The 6,342-nt window shown below is 58.7% G+C and overlaps 1 protein-coding gene across 5 annotated transcripts in view; it reads left to right on the top strand.

The window, feature by feature from the left end:
• Positions 1-1,961: 1,961 nt before the first annotated feature.
• DYRK1A (dual specificity tyrosine phosphorylation regulated kinase 1A) overlaps positions 1,962-6,342 on the top strand; it is a 122,180-nt gene continuing 117,799 nt past the window's right edge. For 2 of the 5 annotated variants that reach the window (XM_037524948.2, XM_037524946.2), the window contains exon 1: positions 2,676-2,730. The gene's annotated coding sequence lies outside the window, so the exon portion shown is untranslated. Of the gene's footprint in view, positions 2,030-2,153; positions 2,172-2,675; positions 2,731-6,342 lie in introns of those variants that run through there. The other 3 variants (XM_054700275.1, XM_054700274.1, XM_037524950.2) reach the window with 3 other exon arrangements.

Below are 6,342 nucleotides of genomic sequence, written 5' to 3'. Positions count from 1 at the left end.
CTTGTTTGGGGCCAGCATAATTTACGGGTTACATTTTCGGTGAAGCTAGAAAACCATTTACGATCTTCCAACCAGGACATGACAGTTCACTGATGAATGCTGTGTGAGGTGGTCACACTGTGCGTGCCTGTGTGTGCACCTGCATGTGCCCGTGCGTGTGCGAGTGTGTGCAGCTTTCTAGATACGAAGAGTAACGTGTGTTCTATTCAAGATTCTTCAAGGCTCTTCAAGATTCTATCTCATCCTGATCACTGACTCCAGACAAGGGTGCATTTGTTGAGATATTGTCATAGTCTTCCCAGGTTATCGAAAAGATTAATTTTGCACGTTTCTTTCATTACCAGCAATAAAAACTGGACTCAGATTAAATTTAGTGTTAAAGGCTGCAAATCCTTAAGTGCTCTGACAGAGGTGAAGCTGTGGGGTGGGGAGCAGGGGGAGGGAAGGAGCCGTTTGTCCAGGTGTCAGCGTGAACTTGGACGAATCCAAGGAGCCATCTTTCAGCTCTAGAGGGACACCCTGGGCCACCTCCTTCAAATAAAGTTGAATGTGGACTTTAATTATATTAGCTGGGCGCTTTGGAGAGACTCAGCTTCTCTAAGAAACTTTTGACAGGCGCGGCCACTTTTGCCACTGCGGAGAATCGGTCTGAAGTCAACCATGCCCTTGACTACTCGGTGCTTAACTTATTTTAGGTTTCCTTCGATTTCTTCCAGGACCTGCCGTCTTACACGAATGTTTTAATAACTCTAGGTGGGAAACCGTTGTAGGGGAAACTCCGGAGTCCTTCCTGACGAGGGGGTTGTTTTCCCTCACGCCTCTCAGATTGAACCTGTGGCCGCTGTTATTTGTCACCAGCTGAAGAAAAAACTGGCACGCGCACTCTAAGATGGCAAAAATCTAGTGAAAATCCGGCGATTTCGTGTAGGAGAAACGCTCTCCATCCCCTTTAGCGTCACCTTTGTGAGGGTTGCCATTTTATTAGGGCTCGAACACCCATTTTAGCCAGCGGCCGTCGTCTCACCACGAAGTAGCCGGCGCGGCCCGGCCGCTCGCCCGTGGAGATGCCCGCGCCCGGGCGCACCCCTCGCCGCGCTCGGCCCGCGGAGGAGGTACCGGGGAGAAACACAACCAGAGCCAGAGCACGGCCCGAGCCGCGGCGCACCGAGAAGCGGGGGGCGCGGACGGCGCACGGCGAGCGGGGAGCCGGGCCCGGCGGCGGGCTGCGCGCGGAGAGGGGGCCCGGGCAGCCCGCAGAGCGCCGGCCTGAGGAAAGTTCGGACGGCGGCTCCGTCCAGCGCCCACCTGACCGCCGCCCCCGCTGCAGGGGCGCCGCGGGGCCTCCCGGCCGGGGCGTCCGCGGCGGCTCCCCCCGCGCGCCCGGCGGGCGTCCTCCGGCCCGGGGGCCCCGCCCGGCCCGCGCCCGCCGCGCCCCCTCCCCGGGGAGGCCCGGCGGCCCCGCGCGAGCGCCCCCGGCCCGCCCGCGCCCGGGGGGCTTCCGGGCCCCGCCCGGCTCCCCGCCCCCGGCTCCCCCCGGCCCGGCGCGGGCGGGGCTGCGGCGCCCGACGCGGAAGCGCGGGGCTCGGGGGCGGCGGCGCGGAGGCCGCGCGCGCTCCCCGGGCCGCAGTGGGCGCGGGCGCGGGGCGGGGCGCGGCGAGCGGCCGGGAGGCGGCGGGCGCTGCGCACAGGCCGGGCCGCCGCCTCGCCCCCCCACGGCCCGGCCCGGGCCCCGGCCGCGGCCCCTTGCCCGCCGCCCCGCCCCCCGCGGATCACGCGCCCTCCGCTGACACTCGGCGCGGGCCCGAGCGCCGGATTTATCCTTCACGTGACCTGAGGGGGTTGGGTGGTTGGTCGGGGACGGAGGGGCGCGCGGAGGGAGGGGCCAGAACCTGCCGTTGCCCGGGCGACAGGCCCCGCCCGCCGGCCGGGGGCCGGGGGGCGGGAGGAGGACGTCAGCACGTCAGCCGGGGTTTTGCGCTTTGATTGACAGTTGCCATAGCGACCGGGTCGGTCCGTCGCCATTTTGTTGGTTGGTTTTTTTTTAAACCCTTTCGCTTCCCGCCCGAATAATAATAAAAAGCCCCATTGGAGTGAGGCGGGGGTGGCGGCGGCGAGAGCGGCGGGGGGATCCGGGGAGACGGCAGCCGTCGCGGCGGCGGATCGCGGCCCAGGTCGGGCTCCGGAGCGGACTCCGCGCGCGGGGGGTGCGGGCGCCGCCGCCGCCGCCGCCGCCGCCGCCGCCGCCGCTGTTCCTGCTGCTGCTGCTGCCGCCGCCGCCGCGGCGCGGGCCGGTGTGAGTGTGAGCGCGTGTGAGCGGCGCGTGTGCCAGCGGCGCGGCGCGAGTGTGCGGGCGCGGCCGCCGGTGCGGGGACGGGGGCGGGCGCCGGCTCGCCGGGCGAGGAGCCGCCGCCGCCGCCCGGGCCCGGCGCTCGCTGCGCAGCTTCGGGGCGCGCGCCATTTTGTGGGATCGCCGGAGCCGGAGGACGCCGCGCCGGCCTCGCCCCGGCCTCGCCGCCGCCCTCGCGCCGGGCCGGGCCGCGGGCGCCGGGCCCGACTGCGGCTCGCCGGGGAGGGGCCGCCGCCCCCGCCCGGGCCGGCGGGCAGCACGGAGCGGCGCGAGCCGGCGCCGGGGGCGGACAGCGGCGGCCGGGCGGCGCCGGCGGCGGAGGCCGCGCGGGAGCGGCTGAGACGCAGCGGAGGGAGCGGCGCGGGCGCCCCGCCATCGTCGCGGTGAGTGTCCGGCCCGCCGCGCGCGCCCCGCCCGGCCGGCTCCCCCCGCGGCCGGCCGCCGCCGGGCCCCGCCGAGCCCGGCCGGGCGGAGGGCGGGAGGGAGGGACCTGCCATTTTGGGAGGCGGCGCGGGCCGGGCCCGCCGCCGGGGGAGGGAGCCCGCCGGGCCGCGCCGGGCCGGGCCGGGCCGCGGGCGGGGGGCGGAGGGGCGGCGGGCGCGGGCCGCGGCCTCCCGGGAGCCGGGCCGGGCCCGCGGCGCCGGAGGAGGGTGCCGTCCCCTGGCCCGGCCCGGCCCGGCTCCTCCCTCGTCCCTCCTCTCGGGACCGCGGGTGGGAGCGCGGGGCGCCCGCAAGGACAATGCGCGGCCGGGCGAGTCGGGCCCGGCCCCGGCGGCCCTTCGGGGGGCGCGGGCCGGGCCGGGGCGCCCCCAAGTTGTGCCGGGAGTTCGCGCGCCCCGGGCCGCGGCGGGAGCGTGACCCGCGGGGCGGGCGGCGGGCGGGCGCGCACCGCGGGGGCCGCCCCAGAACTTGGCGGGTCTATTTATAGGCCCGGCACCCGCAGGCCCCGCCGGCGCGGACCGTGGAGACGGCGGCGCGGCCCGACCCCGCGCCGTCCCGCCCGCCGCCGGCCCGGCCTCCCCGCTCGCGCCGCGGGCGTCGGGGCGCCCCTCCCGGGCGCGGGCCCGGGGCTGCCGCCCGTTGCGCGGACGCGCACACTGAGCCCTCGCCAAGGTCACGCGGCGGCGCCGGGCCCGGCCGCGGGCGGGGGCTGCTCGGCGCGGCCCGCCCGGCCCGGCCCGGCCCGGCCGTGACTCAGGCCCCGACCCGCGCGGCGCGGCCGCGGGGAGCAGCTCCGGGTCCCGCGGGCGCGGGGGGTGGAGGTCGGGGGCCCCCGCGACACTCGCTGTGCTCAGCCCCGCCCCCTTCGCGGAGACCCCCCCAGCGCCCTGCAGGTGATTTTTGGATGTGAGGAATTTAACCATTTTCCGGGGCATCTTGTTCTTCGCACTTAATTTTAGTTTAGGCATCAGTTAAGTATTGATGAGTCATAAGAAAGTTTTGTGTGAAGTTATTTTCAGTCATTTTTTAATCCTCGAGGACTTCGAGCTCCTCTGTGACCCTCTATACTTCGCCTACGCGGAGTGTTTTAAGAGTGGACGTATTCAGTCCTTTAATTTTGAAGCATTTTCGTAATTTAGTGGAATTACCTTCATCCTTTGTTTTTTTTTTTAAATCTCAACTCTTGATTGTCTAGTTATTTTCAGAGACGTTATTTTCAGATAGACTCTAATTGTGAGACTAGGGCTAAAATTTCCTGTGCTCAGACTTTGAAGCTGATCGTTTCAAAGAAAAAACAATTAAGGGAAAAGTTTCCTTGGTTACAGTTAAGGTTTTCAACACACACAGGAGTTACACGTGAGACCCTGGGGTTAGCCTGGGAACAGTGGTGGTGGTTATGGTGCTTGTCCAAATTTTGTTTAGACTCCAGACCTCGCCAGGAAGTTAAGTACTGTCAATATCGACACCAAGTTCTGTTGGAAAATTGAGTAGAAAAAGTCCACATTTACCCCGGAGAGGGATAAGATCGGTTATTTATTGTTCTAGCAGGCAGGTCACCCCTGTGTCTGTAAGGTGTAGGTGCAGTCCTTAAAAATATTTTTTTAAAAGTTCAGATTTGAAGGAATGAACCTGAATGAATGATTTGACTGGTCATTATTGGTAGGGGTGGGAGATGGACTTGGTCATCATGTGAGGTCTTGGGAGGAGTTTGGATTTTAGGCATAGGTTTCTTAAACGTGTTAAAGACATTTTGGTGGGACTTAACTAGAAATTTAACAATCATGCTGTGTGCTGGGCATTCAAAAAATAACAGGTTCATCCAGTCTTTTAGGAGCAATAACATTCAGAATAAACGAAAAGATTCCACTTTAATGCATTGTCTTGTTTGGGAATGTGGGTAGTATGAAAGACCCTTGCTAGGTTTTTATTTATTTATTTATTTTTTACCAGTATTGCCCCATGTCGTCTTAGTTTTATTTATAGAGTTACTGTGTTGATGACTTAGAAGATATGAGGGTGGGGAGAGGTTAAGTGCAACAGCGGTATTTAAAGAATTTGCATAGGTTTTTCACAAACTGTCTACAGAGGCACAATTCACAAGAGTTGTGATATAGAATAACCTGCTTGTATTTTGTTTTGAAGATGTCCAAAGAAAGAAAATGCTAATTTGCTTTGAATCTCGGGTACTACTTGCAAGCATTTTTTAAAAAATAAATAGTTTGGAAACTGCTCAGAGGCTGCTCAGAGCCCTTTGACTGGGAGGTTTACTGTTGGCAAGTGTCTAGTTAGGGAAGAAAATTTGGGTAGAAGTAACTTTGTTATGAGTGAGAGAGGCATAGTTGCCTTCTACATGATATTAGAAATTAGACTTAACAGAGGAAGCTTTATTTGTGACTTTCTTGGTATTTGTGATAAGGTGTTTTTTTTTTTTTTTTTTTTTGCCATGGCATTCTTTCAAAGAACTTTCACATCCCGCAGTCCCAAACAATTTCACTTTTATCTCTCAAGAAAATACTTGAGCCTCCCAGAGCCAGCAAAAACCTCAACTTCCAGAGATGTAAAGAATCTGGTTCTCCCTTCCCCAAATTTTATTGGTTTTATAATTAGGTGTGTTTCTTAGTAATTTAAGCTGTTAGCTGAGAAATTTGACTTTCTGTTGAGTATTTTGGCGGTTTTACCTCCATAACCCCTGGTCTATTTTCTGTTTAGAAGTAAAGATCTTGAAACTGTCAAACACATCACTTGAAACTTGATACTACAGTTTCCCTCTCCAAGGGAAATGTGAACACCTGTGTTCATGGCGGTCATGCCTTTTGGAAGACATCTTACCTCATATTACCTTCCTCATTGGGCAGTTGTTTGATGACTAGGGAAATTGTGGTAATTCATAACCCAAGGTTTGCACAAATTTGGACCAGAAATTTGCAGGGGGAGGTGTTAAAAATCTGTGCTTAATTACTTGATTAAAAAAATCAAATTATTTTAAATAACCAAAAATTTCTCTTAAGTTGTTCCTGTATGAATAAATCGTTTGAATCTTGCCTTTTATCAGCGCAGGCGTGTAAACTAGAGCTGTAAAGTTTACCATTGGTGAGTTACGAGAAAGTGAAATGTTGGTATCACATGACTGAGGCAGTTAAGGTTTGCATTAGGTAATTAAAGAAAGTCTTGTTTCCTGGTGTAGTGGATACATGCAGTTGTAGGTTTTTGGGTTTTTTTGGTGTATGAAAACGGAATAATTTGGAAGTAATTGCATTGTATAAACCAGCTAGATGTTTTTAAAAAGTAGATTTTTGCTTTGAAGTCCTGTTTCCAGGGTTGTGAGTCGGAGGCCTAGAGGACGCTACATTGGCTGTCTAAAGCGACGGGCCTTGTAGGGCACTTTCTGCTCTTCTTGGCAGTTGACTCTTCTACCAGAATTGTGTGCTCTTTTCTAGAAGGTGATTTTAAATGTTGGCACTCCTGTTAAAGTTTCGACAAGGTCTACAGCTATTTCTGTTGGAGGTCCATGTGTTCACATCTTAAATACAGTACATAATAGCTTAGACTGTATC

Source organism: Talpa occidentalis, unplaced genomic scaffold (assembly GCF_014898055.3).
Source record: "Talpa occidentalis isolate TD23 unplaced genomic scaffold, MPIMG_talOcc4v2.1 talOcc4.4, whole genome shotgun sequence".
NCBI classification, from domain to species: Eukaryota; Metazoa; Chordata; class Mammalia; order Eulipotyphla; family Talpidae; genus Talpa; species Talpa occidentalis.
This window is presented reverse-complemented; position numbering and strand designations above follow the sequence as displayed.